Source organism: Acomys minous, assembly GCF_964271855.1.
Source record: "Acomys minous genome assembly, chromosome: 11".
Taxonomy (NCBI): Eukaryota; Metazoa; Chordata; class Mammalia; order Rodentia; family Muridae; genus Acomys; species Acomys minous.
The window spans coordinates 58,976,626-59,003,567 of NC_140492.1; the positions used below are offsets into that span (position 1 = coordinate 58,976,626).

At 47.8% G+C, this 26,942-nt stretch overlaps 1 long non-coding RNA gene across 1 annotated transcript; it reads right to left on the bottom strand.

Moving 5' to 3' along the window:
- Window positions 1–1,191: 1,191 nt before the first annotated feature.
- Window positions 1,192–2,047, bottom strand: LOC311608883. The gene is made up of 2 exons (XR_014783172.1): window positions 1,966–2,047; window positions 1,192–1,445 (listed from the first exon to the last, which is right to left on the bottom strand). It is a non-coding gene; the product is annotated as an uncharacterized lncRNA (long non-coding RNA).
- Between the last annotated feature and the right edge of the window lie 24,895 nt (window positions 2,048–26,942).

Genomic DNA, 26,942 nt, shown 5'->3' on the forward strand with positions numbered 1-26,942 from the left:
TGATACCAGACAAGCAGACAACAGGGTGCCCTTTTCGCTGGGGTGGGCCACCTTGCCCAGTCTCAGCTTTATACTCAGTTGCCTGTTGAGGCCTCCTTTGGATTTGCCCTGCTCAGTCTGGCACGAGTGTAGGTGTCCGTGTTCTGCTCACATGGTGCGGCCCTGTCGCTGAGATTTTATGGGCATGGCTTCCCATATTACTAGAAGCCTCAATCTCACAGCAGAGATACTTCTTAACAGCCACAGTCACTGTGAGGCCCACTCACCTCCTTAGCATCCTGGAGGTGAGGTACATATTCTGCTTGGAAGGCAATAAGGTAACACACATGCTGTATGGTGACATCACAGGACACCGGGTTCCAGCTCCACATTTAAGCAGGCCCTGCCACTGGTACTGTGCTGCCAATGCTGTACCCATGACCCCTAGGGTGGGGTAAGGGCTAGGCATAGCAAGGAACTCATGTTCCAGCTTCCTTTGCTGTTACCCCAAACCTTATCATTGCACATGAACCATTTCTCGGTTTGCGAAGTTTCTCCTGGCCACCTGTATCCCAGATATTGAACTTGAGGACCCTCTATTGAGAGTGGTTACACATTTCTCAAATTCACCCATCAGCTGGGGCTTCACAAACACCATCTTTCACAGCCTGTAGCAGCCCCCAACCCCCAGACCTTAGCACAACTGACTCCATGATGAAAGAACCTTTCAGGCCATAAAACTCAGCATGAGACAGCAAAAGAGATGAAAACAAAGGCCTAATCCATCAAAGTCCATAGTTCTGGGAAAGTCTCTAAATGCCCTAACCTTGCTTTTTGGCTTCTGTGGTTCTGCTTCTGGTTAACTGTTCTTGCTAACTGAAGTGTGTCAACCCAGTACATGATTTTCATGCTCAAAAGCTCATCCCGAGAAAGGTTCAGTGTTTTACTGGGATCCCAAACACCCAGTGTAGTCACCAGCAGACTAAGGAAAAACTTTCTATTTACTTAAACCGGTATCTGAACAGTCTTCTCTAGTGAATTTCCCATATTTCTGGAGGCCCCAGGATGATCCCAGAGACAAGATCTCGAGATATTGGGTGTCTCAGAACCTCTTGGGAGAAAGAGTGCGGTGATCAGGTGACTTCTAAGGGGTGTGTGATCTGAAATGTTCCAGGTGTTAAATATGAAAAATAAAATGCCAGGCAACAGAAATGCTATGGAGAAGTTTATTATAGAAATGTGGGAGAACAGGAAAGGGGGAGGGGAGCCCCAAAGGGAGGGACAGAAACAGAGAGAACAAGAGAGGAAGAGGAAGAGAGGAGAAGAGAGCAGAAAAAGAAGAGAGGGAGACAAGGTGGGGTTTCCTTTTTTATATTCTGAGAAGCTGGCCCACCTAGTGGCAGGAAGATGATGTCATAGGTTGCTAGGCAGACTGGGAGCAGGCATGTTAACATTCCTCCATTTTCCTATAACTAAAAAAAAAAAAAAAAAAAAAAGCCAGGCATAGTGGCACATGCCTCTAATCCAAGAACTTGGGAGGCAGAGGTAGGTGGATGGCTGTGAGTTTGAGACCAGCCTGGTCTACAAAGTGAATCTAGGACAGCCAAGGCTACACAGAGAAACCCTGTGTCAAAAAAAAATTTTTTTTAAATGAGAATGTTGGATTTCTTTTCATGCAAGATAAGTTAAAGCACATAAGTGTAGCTTCATTGGAAGCAGCTCTTGGCTGCCGTGCAAGGGAGAACAGAGAGAGAGAGAGAAAAAAAAGCAAGAGCAACAAAAATGTCCAGATGATATGGCAAAGGGGAAGGAAAAGTCCTTGCCCTGGAAAGTTCAGGCTAGAGAGCAGGGTATGGCAGCCATGTCCTGCAGCACATTGAAACCGAGGAGTGCTGGGCAACCCGGAGCTGTCTGTCCAGGCTCTGAAGCACACCATTCCAGCCTTCTGTTGATAATCAATGGACAAGGGATGAAGAAACCAACCACCTTTAGCTGCTTCCTGCTGGTGGTGGGGCGGCGGTAGGGGGTCAAAAGGCTGAAGTGTTGGCCGAGTCCTAGAAGATCAGGCTGTTGTATTTGCTGGCCAGGGCCTGAGGACATCTGCTGCTAGGAGGGGCAACTCAGGTCCAGCTGTGAGGTCGGGCTGGAGCACCTGTGGGCAAATGCTTTGGCGCTGTCCTGGATGTAGGAAATCCTAGCAGGATACTGGAACATATATGTGGGCAGAAGACAAAGTTAGCAGGTTAGGGAGGAAGTTCCCTTTTGGCATACATTTGAAATTTTGGGGAGAGCAAGCAGAGACAGAAGTTTTGGAGTGAAGAAAAGCCTCAGTGTAGGGACCCTGCATCCTTGCGTGACCTCCACTCCCCAGTGAAGCAGAGAGATGTGGACAGACTCTTGGACAAAGGGAAGCGTTTGCAATGACGGGGACAAGGGAACGCATTTCATCACTTTGCCTTAGCTGTCTGTACACTTGAAACTTTTGGGAGAACAAAGAAGAGAAAAGGCTTGAAATCAGGAGCCTCCTTCTGTTTTACCCGTTGCTGGCAGTAATTAAAAGCTCTCGGTTTTGGAATCTGTCCACATTTGGCTGCAGAGATGTGTGAGCTCAGCAGCCCTTAACGCGGGCGTGTTGTGGGTTTGAAATTCTCCAGAGGGCACCCCAGAGGAGCCTGGAGGGTCGGCAAATGGACAACTTCTGTGGGGCGGTGAAGTCGGGACCCGCTGAGGTGTCCACCAGTGCAAGGCTTGACTCAAAAGGTTGGTACAGACTGTCCCAGCAACTCGTCAGTGCTGGTCAACAACTCAGACAGCACAGCCCGAACAAGATGGAGCTGGCCCAAGGACACAGTCCACCTAGCGTGCGTGGGAGGGGAGGGGGTCAAGCGGGTGTCTGCGACAGTCCTGCTCAATGGGAAAGGTCCCAACTGAAGGTCAGCGAGAAGGACCAGCCACAGCCATGCAGACCAGGGTTTGGGTACCTCTGCTCCCCAGTGAACCAGAGACAAAGGGAACCCATTTAATCAGCCAGTGTTGGGTGCAGAAAGGTGGCAATCAGGTGGTTAGGGAGGGGAGTCCCAAAACCAGGGAAAGTAGGAGGAATCCTAAGCACCAAGGTCACAGACTTGATCCCCCTATGGTCTGCCAATGTTAAATATTAAAAATTAGGTGCCAGGCGACAGATGTGCTATGGAGAAGTGTGGGAGAACAAGAAAGGGGAAGGAGCGCCCCAAAGGGGCAGGAAAGAGAGAGAGAGAGAGAGAGAGAGAGAGAGAGAACAAGAGAGAGGAAGAGAAAGAGAAAGAGAGGGAAAGAGAGAGGAAGAGGAACAGGAGTTTGCCCTTTTTATATCCTGGCACCTGGCCTACCTAGTGGTGGGCGGATGATGATGTCATAGGTTGCTAGGCAGACTAGGGGCAGGTACGCTAACACCCGGTCCCCAGGGCTTCCTTTTATCAATCAGTACTTAATACTTCAGGGGGGTCTGCACCTCCACCTAAAAGGAAACAAATTAGGAAGTCGCCTGGTCCGTCACCTCCAGAGGTAAACCTGGTTAAGGCACTTTCTGTTTGGAGACAGCTGGTCCAGGAACCATGTGAAACATCAGTAACATTGATTCCCCATAACTGATCAGGCGTGTGATGGCCACCCCTGGTCATTTTTACTGTGTTCCTGTGTATCTGCATGCCTTCCTATGTGTTTCTGTCAGCTCTGTTTCCCTGTATTGACCAGCAGCTCTCTCTGGTGTGAGAAGCCCCTGGCTCAAGACCTTGTGCCCTCTACTATTGGGGACTCAAACTCTTTTGTCTGTCAGGTTGCCCAAAGACAACCTGCTCCCCTCCCCCCCCCAAAAAAACACCACCTGTCCCACTGCAGGAGCTGGAGCACTTGCTTGTTTGTTGCTTGTCTCCAGCTCAGTTCACAATCAGAGTTGGTCCCTATGTGGAGGTGGGGAGGGGCCGGGCCTGTCATCCAAGCCCCGCCCACTCTGGGCATCTAGGCAAAAATGAACACAGGGGAGGGGAAATAGTTTCCCCAAGTGAGCATTTCCTCTGTTCCATGGCTGTTCTGAGCAGCCCCAGGAAGGGGGAAAGGTCCCCTGGCTGAACCTGAAGGAAAAGAGAAAGTTTCACTTCCTTCTCTTTTATGATTTATGTCTTCTTTTCAAACCAATAATCTGAATAATTGAAAAACTCAAAACCCATCATTCTATAAAAATGGGGGGCAGGGCCTGGGCAGGGGGATCTCTGCCAGACAACCTCAGCCTGGACAAGTGGATTTTTCCTTCTGTTTAACACTGATCAGGAGCCCTTTAAACCATTTTCTTTTTTTTTTTTCTTTTTTTTTTTTAAATTCATTTGTTTATTATGTATACAGTATTCTACCTGCACGTCACTCCTACACTTCAGAAAAGGGCACCAGATCTCATAAATTGTTGTGAGCCGTTATGTGGTTGCTGGGAATTGAACTCAGGACCTTTGGAAGAGCAGCCAGTGCTCTTAACCTCTGAGCCATCTCTCCAACCATTTTCATTAGGTCCTAAAGTATTAAAGACAACTGCTTCCAGAAGCATCTCTGCCATACCCATCTGGCTGAGGCTGGAAAGAGGGAAGAAGCATGTTCAAGCCTTACAGGGTTTTTGGGTTTTGTTGTTGTTGTTGTTGTTGTTTGGTTTTTTGTTTGTTTTGGTTTTTGTTTGTTTGGTTGGTTTGGTTTTTTTGAGACAGGGTTTCTCTGTGTAGTCTTGATTATCCTGGACTCACTTTGTAGACCAGGCTGGCTTCGAACTCACAGTGATCCACCTGCTGGAATTAAAGGCATGTGCCACCACCACCCCGCTAAACCTTATAGTTTTTACATCGATTTCTTCGTTGAGGTAGAAGTCATATTGAGGTATAATGCTCAAAATTAAGCATTTTAAACCTACAATTACAAGATTTTGCTGGGTGTGGTGGCACACGCCTTTAATCCCAGCAGAGGCAGGCAGATCATTATGAGTTCAAGGCTAGCTTTTTCTACAATGTGAGTCCAGTACAGCTAAGGCTACACAGAGAAATCCTGTCTCAAAAACGTTTTAAGTAGGATTGTGATATCCAACACCATTACTACTGATCCCAGAACATTTTTATCAACACACACACACACACACACACACACACACACACACACACACACACACACACCCTGCATCCTTGTACCTTTAGTCAGCTGCCCTTCCTCCTGGTATAAGCCCTCTAAACCTTTTGACCTCCTCAGGCTGAGCCACTCTGGCTCCTAAGTCACTCTCTGACTGGTCACTCACTTCCTGTTTCCTCTCCTTCCTCCTCCTCCCAGCGGAGGGTTTTCCTCAACATCAAGGTCTTGATTTTCTCCATCTCTACACAGTGAGTTCCCTCCCTCTGTGGCATCTGGGCCATTCTGTGTGACCACCTGGAAAGCGACCGTTAGAGTGCCCTTGTGCCCTGAGACAGGAGACTTGGAGCTCTTAGCACAGGATTCCTGTGGATTCTGTAGTCCTAGCAGGCTCACCAAGCAAGTAAGATCTTATTACAGCATCTTCATGCGATTGCACACCACGTGGCCATGTGGTGCTGGAGAGATGGCTCAGAGGCTAAGAACACTGGCTGTTCTTCCAAAGGTCCTGAGTTCAATTCCCAGCAACCACATGGTGCTCACACCCATCTGTAATGAGATCTGGTGCCCTCTTCTGGCATGCAGGTGTACATGCAGGCAGAACACTGTATGCATAAGTCAATCAATCAACCAATCAATAAACCTAAAAAAGAAACTGCTCCATACAGGTGGACCAGCTGCAATCTTTCCACACTAGATCCTGTGAGAAAAGCAAGTGTGGACTCAAGGGCAGGGCAGTGCTGCCCAGCAGAAGTAGAATGGAAAGTATAATTTTAGCTGTTCTATTAGCCACATTAACTGTAAAAAAAAAAAAGATAAAATCATTCTTAATAATTCTTATTTATTTTTTTATAATTTCTATTTAAAATATTGTAATTTCAGGAGCTGGAGAGATTGCTCAGCAGTTAAGAGCACTCACTGGCTGTTCTTCCAGAGGACCCGGGTTCAATTCCCTGAACCCACATGGAAGCTCACAACTGTCAGTAACTCCTGTTCCAGTGGATCCAATGCCCTTGCCCTCACACAGATAAACATGCAACCAAAGCACCAATGCATATATAAAATAAAAATAAATAAAAGTATGTAAAACATTATTATTTCAACATAGTAATATAGAATTTACGAATGAGACATCTTACTCTTTTCTCACAGGGTGTCTTTGAAATCCAAGTGCATTTTACGACACTGGTCTGGCCTAACCATATTAAGGTGACAATAGCAGCTGCCATACAGGAGGATTTAGCAGTGCCTGAAGAGGGGCCCACAGCTGCAAACACCTGGACACGGTACCCTGAGAATTGAGAGTGCCCCCAGCTGCCCAGGATCAGGTGGAGGCTGCTCCCTAAAATACTCTGTATAGACCCCTCCCGTGGTCCCACAGGACTCCTCAGAGGACTGTCCTTCTGCCACCTGTGTCTCTTTCCTGGTGAGGGCAGCCCACCTTACCAGCCATGCTACTTTGAGCTTAGTTTCAGAGTTTGGCCTTGTCCCCTGTTATCTTTGGGAGGTTTTTGTGTATGTCTCACTTGCTTCAAAGGGCACGAGGTGGCAGAAAAGATGGGGTCACCAGGAGGATAAGGAGGGGTGTCTGGACTGCAACAGCAAGGTCACCGTTCAGAGATCCCTTAGCCTCTAGCTCATTCTGGGTGTTTTGTTTTGTTTTTGAGACAGGGTTTCTCTGTGTAGCCCTGGCTGTCCTGGACACTCTTTGTAGACCAGGCTGGCCTCAAACTCACAGTGATCCACCTGCCTCTGCCTCCTTCCTGAGTGTTGGGATTATAGGTGTGCACCACCACCACCACCGCATCTGGCCTCTAGAACATTCTGGAATGACCCACACTGAGCTTGAACTGAGGATGGGGAAAGGACGGGTGCATCTGAGGCAGGGCAGAAAGACGCCCTCCTCCAGCTCCCATCAGCCCTTTCGGCTGAGATCTAATGTGCTCACGCCGGTTTTGTAGCTTACCAAGTTCCACAGCTAAGGGGGAAATAGTGGAGATAGTGGATGGATTACGAGCAGGGGGAGGAAGCAGGAGCTTACTGCAGGCACTGTATCATCAGTGTCGTGTGCTTCTAGAGTCCCCAGTACTTCCACTCGGGAGCCGAGTGAGGACCCTGCGTGAGCCAGTGAGCAGTAAGCGCGGCTTCCGCAGCTGTGCATTGCTCTTCAAGGAAAGACTCCTGAATCAGTCCGTATCTTAATGCTTTCCCAGCGACTTGGCATAGCTAAAGGTTAAAACGACACTAGATGAAGATGTTGGAGGTGGCAGTGGGGACGTAGCAAGCCCAGGCCAATGGCCTGAGTCTCTACCGCCGCGTGGTAAGCGCTTGTCTTTAAGAGAGTTCAGGAGTTCACTGAGCAAATTACCTTGCTGAGTCTATGATGTACACGTGAAGACGTGGGGTGCGCCAGGCAGTCACAGCTCAGAGGCCTGATGCCCCTGGCCATGCGTGACACTGGCGAGATGGCCGTGGGAAGGCACTTGAGATTATAAGGCCCTGTGGAGCCCATCACATGTTTGTAGAAAAACGCTCTACCGCCTAGTGACTCTCAGGCACACACAATCTTCCTTAAATGACAGAGCCACCAGGCTCTCCTTTCTGCCTTCTCCTCCTTCCCTCAGGTTCAGACTTGCATGGTAGTCTCAAAGCTCTCTCTCCTCTCCCTCCTAGTTTTCTCTCGAGCACTTCCTTCCCCTGGGGTGATTGTCAGCATTCTGTCCCAACCTTACGATGCTTCTCGAAGGCTCTCAGCCAACACAACCGGCCTTGCGCCGTCACACACCCTCAGCCCCGCCAACCCAACACCCTGAGGAAGCATGTGACTCTGCAGCAGGGAGAACCACATACAGGGCACCCCAGCAGGACACCCCCAAGCAAGATAGTCTCAGCAGGGCACCCCCAAGCAAGGCCTCCCCAGCATGGCTCCCCCAAGCAAGGCCTCCTCAGCAGGGCATCCCCAAGCAAGGCCTCCTCAGCAGGGCATCCCCAAGCAAGGCCTCCTCAGCAGGGCATCCCCAAGCAAGGCCTCCTCAGCAGGGTACCCCCAAGCCAGGTAACATAGCACTCCAGCTCTCTGGCTCAAGGTCAGCCTCCCATCTCAGCCCCACCCCCATGTCTTGCCAGTTCTTGTACTCCCCTGGCTCAAGGTCAAGTTCACTCAAAGCATTACAACAGGCAGAACTGCGTGGAGCACTTTTGAAAAAGGTCTCACCAAGGCCACCAACAGGGTACGACCTGTGTTCAATGCCTGATAGGAGAGAACAGACTCCCACAAATTCTGACCGAGACACACACACACTGCCATGGGAGCGGGAGGTGGGGGGCACGATTAACATAGGGCTGGAGAGGTGGTTAAAAGCGCTCAATTTCAGTTCCCAGGAACCTCGTGACAGCTAACTCCAGTCTCTAGAGATCTGGCACCTTCTTCTGGCCTCCCAGGGCAATGCATGCATGTGGTACACAGACATATGTGCATGCAAAAAACACCCATACACATGAAAAGAAATAAATCTTTTTTTTTTCTTTTTTTTTCTTTTTTTTTTTTTTTTTTTTTTTTTTGGTTTTTTGAGACAAGATTTCTCTGTGTAGCCTTGGCTGTCCTGGACTCACTTTGTAGACCAGGCTGGCCTCAAACTCACACCTGCCTCTGCCTCCTGAGTGCTGGGATTAAAGGCGTGTGCCACCACGCCTGGCCCAAGAAATAAATCTTAAAAAAAAAAAAAAAAGAATCTGTCTCCAAATAAACCACATCTCTGAGATGTGAGGCCCAGGCAGTGGACTCTCTGTCCTCGGGGTCAGGAACCACAGGGAAGCCTTTGGGGCAAGCAGGACAACCCCGTTGCTGCCATAGCTCTCTCAGTCTTAGTCTCTCCACCTGTGAAAGGGCCTCTGTGATGGTCCTTCCCTGGGGATGTCCTAAGGTGGTAGGTAGGACAGCAGGCGGCAGTGGCTGTGCTGGCCCTCTGTGTTCCAGTGGCTGGGTCCCAGCTGTGCCCTTTCAAGTCAGACACTAGCAGCAGCAGGGACAATGTGGACAGTAGGGATGAAGGCCACAAGGCCATTCCTGGAGCCCCTATGCTGGAGGACATAGACAGTGGAGATCAAAGACATCTGAGGCCAGATCTTACACCGTGCTTCTCTTTGCTCTGGAATGTGAGAATGTGAGAGCTTCATGTTCAAAAGAAGAGCAGCGGGGTGCCCAGGGCTAATGAGGGCCTGAGGAGGATGGTTTACCTGTAGCGTGTGCCATCTGAGCTGGACGTGGGTACTTCCCAGAGTCCACATCGGAGTGTTGGGACCCGGGCTGCAGGCCTCTTCAGGACCCTCTGTGGTGTATAGACAATCACATGGTGGTGAATCTGAGGAAGGGGTCCTGGGACTGTCCCATCCACCAACCCAGGCTCTGCAGGTTTGGGCAATTGTGATAGTTAACCCCCAATGCTGGGCTGTCTATAAGGGCATCTTCAGAGAGGATAAGATAAAGAGGGAAGCCCCCCTAGATGTGGGTAGCACCACCCCGTGGGTTGGGGTTCTGAGTGAATAAAAATTAAAAAAAAGAGAAAGCGAGCTGGGAGTGGTAGCATATACCTTTAATCCCAGCACTCAAGAGGCAGAGGCAGGCAGAGCGCTATGAGTTCGGGGCCAGCCTGGTCTACAAAATGAGTCCAGGACAGCCAGAGTTGTTACACAGAGAAACCCTGTCTCAAAAAACCAAAAAAAAAAAAGAAAGAAAGAAAATAAAAAGTGAGCAGAGGGCCAGTACCCGTCTCTTTCAGATCTGCCTGCCTCTGCCTCTGCCTCTGCCTCTGCCTCTGCCTCTGCCTCTGCCTCTGCCTCTGCCTCTGCCTCTGCCTCTGCCTCTGCCTCTGCCTCTGCCTCTGCCAGGATTAAAGGTGTGCACCATGACCTCCCCAGCATCTTTCTGTTTCTTGACTGCAGATGCTCTGTGACAGCTCCCTGGAGCTCTGCCCCTCAGGATCTCTCCATCACAATGAGCTTTCACACTAAAACCTAGTCAAAGTGACCCTTGTCTACATTGCTTTGCTAGGCATTTGTCACAGCACTGAGAAAGGTGACAAGCACCTCAGGTGACACTCCCAGAGGTCCAGCAGCTCTCAGCTTCAGGCTGGCAGGGCTCCTTTGTGCTCACAGGAGTAAATGAACCCAGCGTCTTTACTGTTAGAAGCAAGCTGGAGCAGAAGACAAGGGTTTGCATGGAGACCACCCTGGGTCTAGACCCATAACTACTAGCTGTGTGACCTCTTGAAAACACATGATGTCCCAGAATTTTGGGTTTGTTTGTTTGTTTATTTGTTCTTGTTTTGGTTGGTTGGTTGGGTTATTTTGTTTTTTGTTTGGTTTGTGTTTATGTTTTGTTTTTCTTTTTGGTTTTTCGAGACAGGGTCTCTCTGTGTAGCCTTGGCTGACCTAGACTCACTTTGTAGACCAGGCTGGCCTTGAACTCACAGTGATCCGCCTGCCTCTGCCTCCCAAGTACTGGGATTAAAGGCGTGCGCCACCACACCCGACTATTTTGGGGTTTTAAAGACAAGGTTTCTCTGTGTAGCCCTGGCTGTCCTGGAACTCACTCTGTAGACCAGGCTGGCCAGAGATGTACTTACCTCTTCCTCCTCAGTCCTAGCTGAAAATTTCTTTTCTTCCTTCCTTCCTTCCTTCCTTCCTTCCTTCCTTCCTTCCTTTCCTTCTTTCTTTCTCTCTTTCTTAATGTTTTTATTATCTATTTATTTATATAATGTGCATTGGTGTTTTGTCTGCCTGTGTGTTCATGTGAGGGGCTTGGATCCTGGAATTACAGGCAGCTACGAGCAGGTTCTGATTTTAGGGCTGCACTTCCCTTTGGGTAATCCACACGCCCTACCCATGCTGGTCTGTCAGTGGTCATCCAGTTTAGGGCAAGCTCATCAGGAGGAGCCTAAAGCTTGCAAGGAAGGGGGCTCTTCTCCAACTAGGCAGTCTACGCCCAGAAGCATCAAGATCCCCTCTGGTTTTTTTCTCTCTACCTTCCCTTTGCTTGACTCCAGATGAAGATGACGTCAAAGAAATGTGCAGCACAGCAGGGAGACAGAAGCCATCGCTTTCTAGCCAAGCAGGGGGAACAGCAAGCTGGGACTTGGTGCAGGAAATATGGAAGACTGTCAAAATGGAGCTGTCCATGCTACCAACCACAGAAAGTTCTGGGCCCAATGTGTGGCTCTAACTTGCTCATCAGAAGGGCTGAGAAAGGAACCAGTATCCCTAGTTAGCCACTGGGTGGCGCACTTGTGAGACAGATCCAGAGAGATTAAACAGAACCTAGAAATAAAGTGACATTAAAACCCCAGTCGGATGTGGTCTACAAAGTGAGTCCAGGACAGCCAAGGCTACACAGAGAAACCCTGTCTCAAAAAAGAAAAAAGAAAAAAACAAAACAAAACAAGCAAAACCCAAAAAACACAGTTGGGTGTGGTGGCACACCCCTATAATCCCAGCACTTGGGAGGCAGAGGCTGGTGGATCTCTATGAGTTTGAGGCCAGCCTGATCTACAAAGTGAGTCCAGGACAGTCAAGGCTACACAGAGAAACCCTGTCTCAAAAAATAAAAATAAAAACAAAAAACACAGTTCACAGCCTGGCACAGTGGCCCACGCCTGTAATCCTAGCACTTGGGAGGCAGAAGCAGATGGATCCCTGTGAGTTCGAGGCTAACCTGATCTACAAAATGAGTCCAGAACAGACAGGACTGTTATACAGAGAAACCCTGTCTCAGGAGGCAGAGGCAGGTGGGTTTCTGATTTTGAGGCCAGCCTGGTCTACATAGTGAGTTCCAATGTAGTGGATGTAAACATGTTTTTGTTTTGATCCCAGATGCAAGATGGGGAACAGACTTGTGAGAGATCAGGTGATGTTCACCCATTAGCAGATGAACCAGCTCATGCGGGGGCTTGGGTTTTGCCAGCTGAAACACATCTTAGTACAGACTCTGAGAGGAGATATATATACCAGGCCAAAACAGGAGTTGGGGCGGCTTTTTGGGTCTTGGTATTGTTCAGCTGTTCATCGCTCCCCTTCGAGATGCTCCTAGAGAGACAGCTCCAGAGAATGCTTCAGGGCTCCGGGTTCTGGCTGCTGTTCCAGGTTCCAGCAGCAACTCTGGCTGAATTGCTGGTCTGCTGAAATCTTGCCAACTACGCCAGGGGAATCGCTCTCAGGAACTGAGTCCTAAAAGGTCTACTTCTCCTGTTCCCATTAATGGGCATATGCCTTTAATCCCAGCACTTGGGAGACAGAGGCAGGCCAATTGCTGTGAGTGTGAGGCCAACCTGGTCTACAAAGCGAGTCCAGGACAGCCAAGGCTGTCCTGTCTCAAAAAAACAAAAACAAACAAAACAGAAGTAAGAACCTTTCCAGATGGAAGCTATGTGCTTGAGACAAGAAAAAAGTGAACGCACATTCTGTGCTATAGCTTATGGTTAAGGAGAGCGAAATTATCAGAATGCCCATGCTGGGGATCCAGGACCTCTCAGCCCAAACCCCTTCCCAAAGCCCAGGTTGACCTCTTTTCTGCTTGACAATGCTTTCTGCCTCCTCTAGGGGGCGCACTTAAGCGGTCCTCTGGCTGTCCCTCACTGCCTTTGCCAGATGGAGGTTTGAGATTTGAGGTTGGCTGCGCTAAGCGAGGTGTGCGCAGTGTAGCCAGGAGGCCTGGACCCCTGGTGTGGGAATGCTCAGGGTCCCTAGATTTGTCATCATAGACTCTATGCCTTACAGTCATATGACGACTTTTCTCTAGGTCCTGGAGGAAGAAGAGAGGACGTTATGGAGGGAGAAGACAGGGAGACTGCAGAGGGACGAAATCAAATGGAGAAAATCCAGTCCACACCTCCAGGGCACCTAGGAGTAAGACACAGATCTGTCTCTAGCCAACCCTCCGGGCTTTTTCCTCGGCTTCCCCAAACTTCCTGCTGCAAGTCTTGCCGCTATCTTCCACTGCAGGGGTGCCTCGGTGCTTCCAGATGACGGCTTGCTCACTGCTCGCTGTTCCTCCTAAGATCCCCACTGATCCTTGGTGACCCATTCATTCTGAGATCACAATGTCTGGGTTTCTGTCCCCATTCACCTCATCAGAGCTCACAGCTAGGCATCACTCAAGATCTGCAGGTGTGGACATTTCCCCCTATTTGCTAATGAGCCCAGAAGAGCTGGGTAGACCCCACTACCACCCAGGGCAGCTCCCACCTCGCCAGGACCTCTGTGAAGGGAATGGTGTCCATGCGGAAGAGACAGCCCGGCTCGGAAGGGAAGAGTGCGGAAGGTGACAGGAAAGGCCCTGCTCATGGGGGAGGCTGACAGCATGCACTCATTGCTTCAGGAACAAGCTAGTGATACCCTGAGAGAAGGAAGTCAGGGCAGAATGTGCTGGCGTGTGGAGAGAGGGCCAGGCCCACCATACAGAAACACTGTACGCCAACTTAGAGAGATGAGAGCCCTGGCCAGGGGGTCCAGAGAAAGGGCTACCAGTACCGCAAACAGCCCTAGGGAAAGAACAGACAAAAAAAAAAAAACTTGCCTGATGAAAAAGTCCAGGACCAGAAGCTGCTTCCTAGGGAACCAAAGCCACAGTGATCGGATGCCCCTCCCACCTGCAGAAAGTAACCAGCGCCGGCCCGGGATGCAAGACGGAGGAGGAGTGCTTGTACACGGCTAGCATGGATGGCAGCCGTTGCTTCAAATGATCAAAAGTGGAATTACCATGTGGCCCCAGCAATCCTGTGCCTAGGCAGCAAGCACCCAAAGGAACGGAAAGAAGAGTCTTGATGCTGGCGCCCACAGCAGTGTTACGCTCAGCTGCAGAAGGGTGGCTGCGGCCCACGTCCGTAGAGATATGACAAAGAAATATAGTGTTATTCACTCAGGCGAGTATGACTCAGCCTTCAAAAGGAAGGGAATTATTTTGGTTGGTTGTTTTTGGTTTTTCAAGACAGTGTTTCTCTGTGTAGCCTTGGCTGTCCTGGACTCGCTTTGTAGACCAGGCTGGCCTTAAACTCACATCAATCCACCTGTCAGCCTTCAAAAGGAAGGGAATAATTTCATTTGTTTGTTTGGGTTTTGTTGTTGTTTTTGGTTTTTTGAGACAGGGTTCCTCTGTGTAGCCTTGGCTGTCCTGGACTCGCTTTGTAGACCAGGCTGACCTTGAACTCACATCAATCCACCAGTCTCTGCCTCCCTGAGTGCTGGGATTACAGGCGTGCTCCACCACGCCCAGCTAGGAAGGGAAATCTGACCTATGATATAACACAGTTGAGCCTTGTGCTGGGTTTTTTGCTTCTTTGGGGAGGGTGGGGGGCAGGGGCTCACTGTGTAACCCTGGATGTCCTGGAACTCTCTCTGTAGACAAGGCAGGCCTCAAACTCAGAGTTCAAACTAACTTGCCTCTGCCTCCTGGGTGCTGGGATTAAAGGCTTGTGTCACCCCACCTGGCTTGGGCTGGGGCTAGTTTTTATGTCAACTCATGTTAGAAGTCATTTGGGAAGAGAAAATTTCAACTGAGGATACGCCCTGACCAGACTGACCTGTGGGCAAGCCTGTGGCATTTCCTGTATTAGCCGTTGACGTAGGAGGATCCAGCCCACTGTGGGCCGCCTAGGGTGTATAAAAAAGCAGGCTGAGCGAGCTTTGAGGAACAAGGCAGCAAGCAGTATTTCTCCAGGCCTCTGCTTCTGTGACTGCCTCCAGGTTCCTGCCTGGAGTTCCTGTCCCACCTTTTCTTCCTGCTGGTCTGGGTCTGTGAACTGAAATTAACCCTTTCCTCCTCAAGTTTCTTTTAGCCGAGGCAATAGAAACCCTAAGACGGCCTTTAAGGGGACAACACCTAGACACAGGAGGACAGATTCAGCAGGACTGTACATATAACAAGGTACCTAGTGTAGCCAAAAATCCAGGGACAGAAAGCAAAATGGTGGCCTCTGGGGCCAAAGGGCGTGGGGAGCTAATGGGTAGAGCTGGAGCTTTGCAGGTCCCAGAGATGCAGATCACAAGACAGTTCAGCATCCACTGATGCTTTCAAATGATGACGATGGCAAATCCTAAGCTACATGGCGTTTACAATAAAAATGTTATGTGGCTGAAATAGTCTAAATAATTTACATAAGCTTCCATTCCCCCATCCGTGCTAGGGAAGGGGATGAGTGTATGTGAACGTGTGTTTATGTGTTTATGATCCCATTTCATCCCACCCCATTTTGGGAATCTAGCTTTTAAAAAATATTTTTATAATAATTTTGACTACTTCTGAAAACAGAGAAAAACTCATTTAAATATCCTGAAATCTGTGGAGGAAGAAAAGGCATTTGGTCATTTTCCAGCTATATTATCTATAAACATAATGGAAGTTAAAAAAAATGGCTTAATTTTCAATCTGAGTGTTTGGAAAGTAGAAAACGAGTTAATTCCATTCAAAAGTGCTGACTAGTGGTTTGAGTGTTAGCTATTGCACCATTATTAAATACATTATTTTGAACAGATGAGGAATCTGATTCTGTTCATAAATAAGAGGCGAAACTGGCTTGACCATGATCATTTTTTGTATGTGGTTTAAAAAGCAGATTTGCTTAATCCAGTTTCCTTAGTTTTCATCTGTCTATAGGGATAAGAATTTCAAATAACATTAGATCTATGTGTTTAAAACAGAGCAGCTAGCACAAATTTGTATGTAGGACTTTAGTTTATACCATAATCATCACCCAACACTTTTGTGTCTGCCTGTGTGTTCAAGTGTGTTTGTGTGTGTGTGTGTGTGTGTGTGTGTGTGTGTGTGTGTGTGTGTGTGTAATAGGCATATATAGGTACACTGCTAAAGTAGTTACCAGCAGGTTTTGAGAGAGAATGGTGCATTGGAAAAGTGTCAGTTGCCACCTCATTCTCCCTGATTTATAGGTTCCTCACACTGTATTCCTTTCTCTCTCTTGTTTTTGACCCCCATTGGGTGTACCTTGTCTATGTACAGATATTTTGTAATATATTAAATTTTTTTCTTTCAGTTTATAAAGATGGAAAGTGGATATTGGAAAATTAAATATTTCCTGTTAATATACCAAAAAAAAAAAATGTTATGTGGCTGGACATGGTGTTACATGCCCAGAATCTGAGCCCTTAGGAGGCTGAGGTCACCAGGGGTGCACAGTGAGAACCTGGGTACGAAACCAACACCCTCCCCTAAACTTCTGACATGTGTTTCCTCAAAGAGATGGGAGTGGGTAGAGGGACCATCTTTGGAGGTAGCATGAAGCACAGATTCTCCTGAGGACCAAGGGGGCCAGGCAGGGTCCCCAAGAGCTCTGTGGGGTCAGAGCAGAGCTTCCCTCAGTCAAAGATTCCACAGTTACTGTCTGGGGATTTTTTTTCTTTTAAGATTTATTTATTATGTATACAGTGTTTTCCCTGGGTGTATGCCTGCAGGCCAGAAGAGGGCACCAGATCTCATTACAGATGGTTGTGAGGCACCATGTGGTTTCTGGAACTTGAACTCAGGACCTTTGGAAGAGCAGCCAGTGCTCTTAACCGCTGAGCCATCTCTCCAGCCCCCAAATCAATAAATCTTTTTTTTTTTTTTAAGATTTATTTATTTATGTAGGACTCTGCCTGCATGTACACCTGCATGCCAGCAGAGAGCAGTAGATCTCATTACAGATGGTTGTGAGCCACTATGTGGTTGCTGGGAATTGAACTCAGGACCTTTGAAAGAGCAGACAGTGCTCTTAACCGCTGAGCCATCTGTCCAGCCCTCAAATAAATAAATCTTTTAAAAAATAAATTAAAAATAAAAATGTTAACAAAATAATTCCTTACACAGCAGGAGTTATCCACAAAATGCAAAGTATGTACTATTTCAAGAATGTTCACGACCGAAAAGTCAGACACAAGAAATGTGAATAATTTGAAATCAGTTTACAGTGCCAAAGAGATGGCTCAGTGATTAAGAGCCCCTACCACTCTTGCAGAGGAGACACTTTCAGCTCCCAACACTTACATGGGGGCTCACAGCTACCTGTCATCCAGGTCCAGAGGATCTGATGTCCTCATCTCTGGGGGCAACAGACATGTATCCGTACATACAAGAACACATACACACATACACAGACATGCATACAGGTGAACACTCATACATGTAAAATAAATCTTAAAAAAATAAGAAGCAGCTTATAATTAACACATGATGCATATCTTTATTTACTATTTTTTATTTTTAGTTTTTCGAGTCAGGGTCTCTCTGTGTAGCCTTGGCTGTCCTGGACTCGCTTTGTAGACCAGGCTGGCCTCGAACTCACAGCGATCCGCCTGCCTCTGCCTCCCAAGTGCTGCGATTAAGCATATCTTTATCTTTACAATACATATATGTGTAAGCAGATAAAACTAATATATCAAATTTCACGTACTTTTCTGAATAACTAACTTTTCTCATTGTGCTCCGCTGTCTCAGTTCCACACTGGGCGTGATGACAATCATAAAAACAGCCAAGACAGTGGGGGGCCAAAGCCATCCACGCTGAGTGGTGCCAGGACTCCCTCTAGTGGCCATATGCTTCCCCTGGGCCTCAGCATCCTACCACACGGGCTCAGAGGCCACTGGTTTCTCTCCCTGCTTTAGGGGCCTCCTCTGAGCCTCTCTACCCATTCACAGAAACAGGCAGGATTCTAATATCCTTTTTCTTGGCATTAGAGCCTAGATAATCCCCATTTCTCACCAGATGGTGGATAAACACATTCCGTCCCAAGGTTCCCTGCGCTGAGTCGCTTAAGCACACGCAGGTGCCTAAGCCAGCAGGTTTTGGGCTGTGACTTCATGCATTCGCTCTCCTCTCTCAAATTTAGCTCGAGGCTGCAGCGTCTAAGTCTACCGGCAGGTGGCGCTGCCGACACAAAGTGCAATTGCTCAGGGTCCTCAGGGTGGATTTCAGGTATCAATCAAGCAATCCTTGACTGACAGAGTATCCGAGTGTAAGGCCCTGGGAGCAAGGTTACTACCTAACACTACCACTGCTACCCAAAACGAAGGAAGGCTTGTCCCAGAGATGGTTCAGAAATGGAATACATTTAGAGAAAAACCTCACGGTTTAGTTTCTGATCGTATCACTTCACCCAAGACGTGTGATAATTTGAGCCAGCACCAGTGGCAGCCCTGGGACTGCCTTTGAAAACTGCTGCTTCCACAGAGGAAGCAGGAGCCGGAGGAGCCATTCTCCACATTCAAAGTTCCATTAAAAAAAAAAATTTAACTCACTTCAAATTAAAAACACCTTTTGCAGCCGGGTGTGGTGGCGCACGCCTTTAATCCCAGCACTCAGGCGGCAGAGGCAGGTGGATCACTGTCAGTTGGAGGCCAGCCTGGTCTACAAAGCTAGTCCAGGACAACCAAGGCTACACAGAGAAACCCTGTCTGGAAAAAACAAAACAACAACAACAAATTACCTTCTGCCTCCAAAGTGCAAGGGGGCCCATGCTAAATTTTTCTTTCCTTTTGGCTACACTGACTACGGTTAAGTGGATCCATCCCACTTTAAAGAGAGCTTCCCTCACTCTGACACCTCCATCTACAGAATAAAAGGTGTAGTGGATGTAAACATGTATTTGTTTTGATCCCAAGTGGGATGGGGAACAGACTTGTGAGGGAAGAGGTGATGTTTATCCACTAGAAGATGAACCACCTCATGGGAGGCTTGGGTTTACCACTGAAACACATCTTAGTTCAGACTCTGAGAGGAGATTATATATATATATATATATATATATATATATATATATATATATATATATATATATCCAAAACAGGAGGAAGAGAGGCCTTCTGGGTCTTGGTATTGTTCGGCTGTTCATTGCTCCACTTCGAGAAGTTCCTAGAGACAGCTCCAGAGAACACTTCAGGGCTCTGGGTTCCGGCTGCTGCTCCAGGTTCCAGCAGCAACTCTGGTTGAATTGCTGGTCTGCTGAAATCCTGCCGACTACACCAGGGGAATCGCTGCCAGGAGCTGAGTCCAAAAAGATCTACTTTTCCTGTTCCCCCCTTATCTCTCCTATTTAGGGTTAGGAGGGAGGTATTCGCATTTAAAGAACCTCAAATAAAGTAGGTTTGGAAAACTTCAAAGACTACAGGTGGCGCCCAATGTGCTTTGGGTGTAATGGGTAACTTAACTTCTAGTGTTGTGGCGGAAGATACAGGCTTTGAAGACAGAGACATGCTGTTTCAGGGTGTCAGCAAAATCACAGCTGCTGTTGCCAAATTCTTTGCTGCTTTACACCCAGAGGGAATTTTCTGTTTATTCTTTGTCTTTTTACTGTATTACATTTTTTAAAAGATTGGAAGAAAGACCAATAAGATACAAAACCCGGAAAGGTCAGTACATTCTATTGTTCTGAAAAGGATTGCAGAGTTGGCTGTACAACTAGAGAATTTGCGGGTAGAGGTCGAAGCATTTGGAAAGCAAAAAGCACCGTTGGTGAAGAGGAAACACCTGGTGACTGAGAGCCAGGGTTTCCCACAGTTGCCGCCCCGCCCTGCTCCACACAGGAGGTGTCCAGAGCGGCAGTGTGCGGAAGGGGGCGGAGAAAAATGGGAAGCCAGAGAGGCTGTGAATATTCTAGAAAAGCAGGAAAGCAGACAGGCCAAAAGGGCTTTGGTGACAATTGCTCCGACAGAGGAATTCCCTAGAGCTACACAGACACCCTCCGCTCTTCCAGTCTTTGTGCAACATATCCCTGCTAATGATGGCGGTGAGGCTCATGGTGAGATGGCATGACGTCCAGGAGATATGCTAGATTTAAAGCATTTTAAAGAGGCTATTGTATGGTTTGAAATGCATTCATCTTTTGTTAAACAAATGTTAAGTAACTGGGCTACGCAGCATAGATTTATTCCCCAAGATTGGAAAGGATTGGTATCAGCTGTCTTAGAAGCTGCTCAACAGTTACAGTGGTTATCATGGTGGAGAAAGGAAGCCACAAGAATAGAACAACAAAATGGAACAAGGGGGATAAATGTTGTTAAGGATCAATTGCTTGGTGAAGGGCGTTATGCTGACTTAAGAGAACAAACCCGATCTGAAGATGTAGTAATTGAACAGTGTCATGTGGCAGCCTTAAGAGCTTGAGACATGGTTGAGGAGCCTCATGAAACATTTCATTTACTAAGGTATTTCAAGGCCCTGGAGAAGCCATCACAGAGTTCTTACAGAGATTGAGTTCAGCTCCAGATAGAGCCACACCAGATCCTGAGACCAGACAGGCACTGACCCTGATCATGGCGTATGAGAATGCGAATACTGAATGTAAGAAAGCAATTAGGGGCTGGAGAGATGGCTCAGTGGTTAAGAGCTGCACCTGCTCTTCCAGAGGTCCTGAGTTCAATTCTCAGCAACCACATGGTGGCTCACAGCCATCTATAATGAGATCTGATGCCCTCTTCTGCAGATAAAGCACTCATATACAATAAATAAATAAATCTTTGAGAGAGAGAGAGAGAGAGAGAGAGAGAGAGAGAAATTAGACCATAGACCACTAAAAACACAAGGAGCCCCATTAGATGAATGGGTAAGAGAAACAGATAATATTAGCTCTCCAGAGCATCAAAACATATCATAGGACAAGCTACAGCTACAGGTCTCAGATATCAAAACACCTGGTTCTTTAATTGTGGTAAATTGGCCATTTACAAAGAAACTGTAAGGGCTGGGCATGGTGACGCACATCTTTAATCCCAGCATTTGAGAGGCAGAGGCAGGTGGATGGCTGTGAGTTTGAGGCCAGACTGGTCTACAAAGTGAGTCCAGAACAGCCAAGGCTACACAGAGAAACCCTGTCTTGGGAAAAAAAACAAAACAAAACAAAACACCACCAACAAAGAGATGCTTATTAAACAAAAAGGCAGTGTAAAGACCCCCGGGGACAGATCAAATAATGCTTTGTTGACTTTAGATTTTCTTAATGTTGTCGGGCGTGGTGGCGCACACCTTTAATCCCAGCACTCAGGAGGCAGAGGCAGAGACTGTGAGTTTGAGGCCAGCCTGGTCTACAAAATGAGTCTAGGACAGCCAAAGTTAACACAAAGAGACCCTGTCTTGAAAAAAAAAATGTTTTTTTCTTAATGTTGGTGAAAAATTAGACTGAGCAGGGAAGACCTCCTACTACCTGAAACATGAATGTGTTCATATAGCAAGGGAATCTCAAGGGCACCTGGTCCTTATGGCATGCCTTTCTTTCACACAGCATAGATATTACAGCTCAAACAGATGTATAAAGTTTATGCCTTACACCTGCTCAAAAATAGGACAGACATTTATCTTTAGGTAATTTGTACACCTTGTATATTCCATATGTATGCATGTATGTATGTATGTATGTATGTATGTAGAAATGTACCTATACTAATACTTTTAAAAGTTTGCATATTTTCAGAGAGAAAAAAAACATAATAATGAAGACAAAGCAGGTGGCCCAGGTGATTCAACCTGGAAGACTGCCTCAGCTACTGTTTCCTCAAGAATCTGCATGCATATCAACTTTAAAAGGGCTAGCCCAAAGGATCGATCCCAAAAAGACTGGACAGAAACAGCTTTTCCAGCCCTTGGCCTATATCTTATTTTTCTAAGGGTACCCCAAAGATGATTTTACTCCCAGACAGCAAAAAGGAATTTTGAGAACATGACACCCCCATTCCCAATAGGTGGGATGGATGTCTTTGGTGGGTTACCAATGTTTGTTATTGTCTAGGGGGGTTGGTTATAAGTTAGTAAAGGTTACATGTAGGGATTTAGTTCTTTCTCCCCTCTATCCTTCCTCTTATCTTTCTATCCTATCTACTGTTAGGGGAAAGGAGGGAGAAAGGGAATGGAGAGAGAGAGAGAGAGAGAGAGAGAGAGAGAGAGAGAGAGAGAGAGAGAGAGAGAGAGAGGGAAGATTGAGGGGTTGAGGGGTTGGCCACTGTCAGGGTAGGGCAGCCGGCCATGGCGACTGCGGGGTTCCATGGGTTTGCAGTGCGGATGTCCAGCCAGGGGCCGCAGCCTGGCACAGGCTCGACTGCACGGCAGACACTGCGGGGCTGCCCTCCTGCTCAGGGAACATCCGCCCCACCCCACCACACACCACCACCATGGAAAAGCGGGAACTGTAAGCGGTGGCGCCCGCACCTTCCATTCAGGCTAAGCTACAGAAAGCACCCGGACCCGGCCAAAGCCGTTCTAGGAAGAAAGGGCGTGCTGGGGGCCCTTGCCGAAGCGTCCCGATTCTTCTGGGAAAAGGTCAGTGAAGTTTAACAAGGGCTATACGGCTCTTAGCCAGAATCCAGACGAAAAGGTGGTGTCCCGTGACTGTGAGCCGGCAGCTGCGGCAGGATGGGTATCACGTGGATGAGATCCCAGATGATGAGGGCCTCGATCTCATTGCTTCTAAGCCCTGGGCACTGCTGCCAGCCCAGAACCTCTGGGGGCACTGACCGTCTGCAGGTGGCCCTCACCTGGTGCTTCTCATGTCAGTGCCGCCTCCCCCCTCCCCCCCCCCCCCCCCCCGCTGCAGTTCTTTGGTGGAGCCCTTGCAGGAAGCCACTTTAGTAACGGCAGGAGTAGACTTTCCGTGGCTCTTATGCCATTGACAAGGACTGCTCGGAAAACCATTTGCAGACATTCCGACTGGTTTTTGTCGAGGTGTTCTGAGGGAGGGAAAAGAGCGAGCTCCACTGCCCAGGTGTGGGGGTGGAGGGAGGCAGAAAACGGCACTTTATGGCTGGCTGTAGGAATCTGAAAGAGTGTAACTGGGACCGATTCTGTATGCTTTTCTTGCCCAGCTCTAAGGGCAGTTAACAGGCCTGGCCGTCCAGAAAGCGCTAAGTGGGTTGTTTCTTCAGAATACATCTGTCTGGCTAATGGCGAGGAAGACAGCTAAAGAATGGAACAGGACCACGTCTTTCAGAACCTCTGGACTTGGGACACTTACTGGTCCCACTGTCTGGATGGGTTTAGTAACTCTGGTCAGCCCTTCACGAGTTAGAAGAAACCCGCTCTGTCATGTATATGTTTATTCATGAGTAGTTCCTGGGCCTTGAATAGTTTTTCCACCTGTTTTGGAGTGTAAAAGCTGGGTTGGCTGCTGGGACTGGCGCCAGAGACCTGCAGTTTTTGTGATGACCAGCAGAGGGAGCTGCTGGGCAGTCAGTGCCTTCCTGTGTTTAGCTTTTTAAGCTTTTGAGATCCTGGTGGGTTAGAGAAGATGAACTGTGTGGCTTTGGCCTATGTGGAAATGTTTAGACAGGATGGGAAGAGAGACCTAAGCTACTAGCTCCTGGACCCCACTTGAGATATATCAATTTGCAAGGCGAGGGGGACTTAACCTCTTCTAACTAGGCTCATTTTTACAGTACGTTGCTCCACCCCAGCGCCATGCTCACAGGCTGGAGACGCAGCTCTGGTAGAGCGCATGCCTAGCATGTGCAAGGCCGCAGCGGGGGCACACAGAGCAAAGCAAACTTGTGAGTGAGTGTAGCCTTTCTCAACTCCAAGCCTGAACACAACAAACAGAAATAATTTCTCCTGCAACCACAACAACCACAACTGGGGCATTTCTCTTGCTATACTAAGCCTGTTTCTGGAATTTAGTTTTCCAGAACCTTCTCCTCCAGGGTCCCCCCCCCCTTTTTTTTTAAATCTTACCCAGGTGTGTGGTGAGGCTTGGAGTGGACAGGGTTCCCAGCTTCAGGGCCACAATAGTCAGAATTAGGGGCTGGCCACCACGTGTTACCGACCTGCCCTGTGACTGTGGAGGCTTAGGAGGAATGATATGCCTGCCCCCCATGGTCTTCCCACATGTGGGAGCAGAAAGGATAAGATCAGAAGATAAAGCCTTCAGCCAGGTGTGGTGGCACATGCTATTAGCCCCAGCACTCAGGAGGCAGAGGTAGGCAGAGGTGTATCTTTGTAAGTTTGAGGCTAGCCTGGTCCAGGACAGCCAGGACTACACAGAGAAACCATGTCTCGAGAAACAGACAGACAGGGGCTGGAGAGATGGCTCAGCAGTTAAGGGTACTGTCTGCTCTTCCAATAGTCCTGAGTTCAATTCCCAGCAACCTGGTGGCTCACATGGTGGCTCACAACCATCTATAATGTGATCTGATGTCCTCTTCTGGCCTGCAGGTGTACATGCAGGCAGAGCACTGTATATATAATAATAAATAACTTTAAAAAAAAAACAGAGAGTGGGGGGCCTCCCCTACTACTTTGTCAGAAACCTGTCTTTATATGGTTGCCTGCTAGTGCCTAGGTTTTTGTTCCTCTCAGGCCATGGAAGGTTGAAAGGTGTAGGTCATATCTAGGAGCTTTTTACACAGCGATTTAGCAGCATCACGGGGGAAGACGGGACAGAAACCAGAAGCACATCTGCTTGGTTATAGATGCTAACTGTTCTGCAGTGGGACTTTGCAACTCGAGGCAGGCATCTCACACTCTGAGCACTTCTGTAAGGCCTGCAGGGAAGGAACACAAACCGCACCCAGGCCTTCCACAGTTCTGCAGAGGTGAAGAGCGCCGGCGGAAATAGATACAGTACAGCGAAGAGACGGCCTTGGTGGTGGGAGGCTCAGGGAGGGCCAGAAGTTAAGTGTGGAGCTTGTCCCGATCGGGATTTGGGTAAAACAGTAGCCTGGTCATTTTGGCAGCTACTGGGGGCTGCGATGGGGCGTGGGGAGGGGCGCGGTATATCCACCACCCGTACCCTCTGGGGTGGTGGTTGTTGTAGTCGGTATTGAGTTACTTGACTGGAACCAGTTCTAGAGCTGGGTGGCTCTGCGCGGGAAAGCATTACCTGTGGAGAACTCAGGGATGTGGAGCAGGTGGTGCTGTCCAGGTAGGAGGGGTAGAAATGGTCAGTTGTTAGGGGCTGGATGAAAACATCAGCAATAAAGGCACAGTCGTGCCCAGATGCTAACTGCCTTCATCAGAGCGCTGAGTGTTCTGCAGGAGGCAACCTCCGGGAAGGAGTGCGCCTGAGCTTCCTCAGCAGTGGCGCCACCTGGTGTTCATGCTGCTCTACAACCCTCCTCCTCGTTCTTGCCTTGCACTTCTACAGTCTGTTCTAATGCAATCATGGCAGTTGGCGGCAAAAAGGTAGATTATTGACTCTACTAGCCTCGAATATTTTACATTGGTATTGTAGATCGATAGAAGTTTAGGATTATTTTGTTCAACTTTTGCTTTATGAATTGTACATATTATATATTGATAGATTTTGTTCAAGTTTGCTTAATGTACCGTACATATGGGACTCATTTAAAAATGTGATGTAGCCAGGCGGTGGTGGCGCACATCTTTAATCCCAGCACTTGGGAGGCAGAGGCAGGAGGATCGCTGTGAGTTCGAGGCCAGCCTGGTCTACAATGCGAGTCCAGGATAGCCAAGGCTACACAGAGAAACCTTGTCTCGAAAAAACCAAAAAAGAAAAAAAGTGATGTAAAGTTCTAGTCTTATGAGAGATAGCTATTACAAACTGTTCAGGGTGGTTGGAGATACAAGTTAGTAGTTAGTCACCTATATAAATCTTATTTGTAGTCATGTTAGATACTAGTTTAGTTAATTACAGAAGAAGCTTTATTTAGTTTCTTGTGTATGTTTTCAAGATTAAGCAGATAGTACATAGCTAAAAATAAGCAATGCTTGCCTACTTATACTGAGATAGATAAGTCGATAGGTTGATAAATAGATAAGACAGAATAGATCTGATTATGCACTATAGTAAATAGGTAGATGGTCTCCAAACACTTCAGAGATCTACAGAACATGGCATTTAACAATAAAGGGCTTTTCCGACAGAGAGACACGTCTGCTTCTGGCAGCATCTCCAATCTACTTCAGTGAAGATGACGGTCATCAAAGAACCAAGTGTGGCAGAGCAGCGCCTGGACTGAGGCACTGTTCTTACCTCTAGTGCTGACAGCAGACTGACTGTCCAGACTGTGGTCAAGCATGACACTGTGAAACTGGCTGTCACCTTCACAGAAACTAGGGGGGCCAGACCTTTAAAATACCCGCTTCACAGAGCAGTCTGTCAGATATGTTGGGGGGCAGGCTGAAGACGGGGTGCCCCAGCGATAGAGAAAACCGGTGGCTGTCCAGGCAGTCGACTCTCTCTGTCCTGTCTATACTTTTGGAAATTGCTTGTCTCCACCTCCTTCATATTAGATAATATTTCCTTCTTAAGTCTCTGATGGAGTTGAAGACTAGATAGCCATAGTATTACTATAAGATTTAGTTTAGGAGCTAAAAACATTTTTAGAGGTTGATAAATGCAAATTATAATAAAGTGATTTAGGAAAACTTCAGACACTATGTCTGAGATAAGACTCAGTAGGATAGGACGGATAGTGGAATAATTTCTCCAAAATTGTCAAATACAAATGGACTGGTCCTCATAAATGTAACTTTACTGGATAATTTTCATAATTTTTATTGTATATAGTTTATTATTTTTTAATAGAAAGGGGGCTATGTAGTGGATGTTAACATGTTTTTGTTTTGATCCCAAGTGTGGGATGGGGAACAGACTTGTGAGAAAACAGGTGATGTTTATCCACTAGAAGACGAACAACCTTGTGTGGGGCTTGCGTTTTGCCAGCTGAAACACATCTTAGTGCAGACTCTGAGAGGAGATATATATATATAACCAAAACAGGAGGCGGGGCCTTTTGGGTCTTGGTATTGTTCGGCCGTTCATGGCTCCACTTCCAGAGGCTCCTAGAGAGACAGCTCCAGAGAATGCTTCAGGCTGTGGGTTCCAGCTGCTGTTCCAGGTCCCAGCAG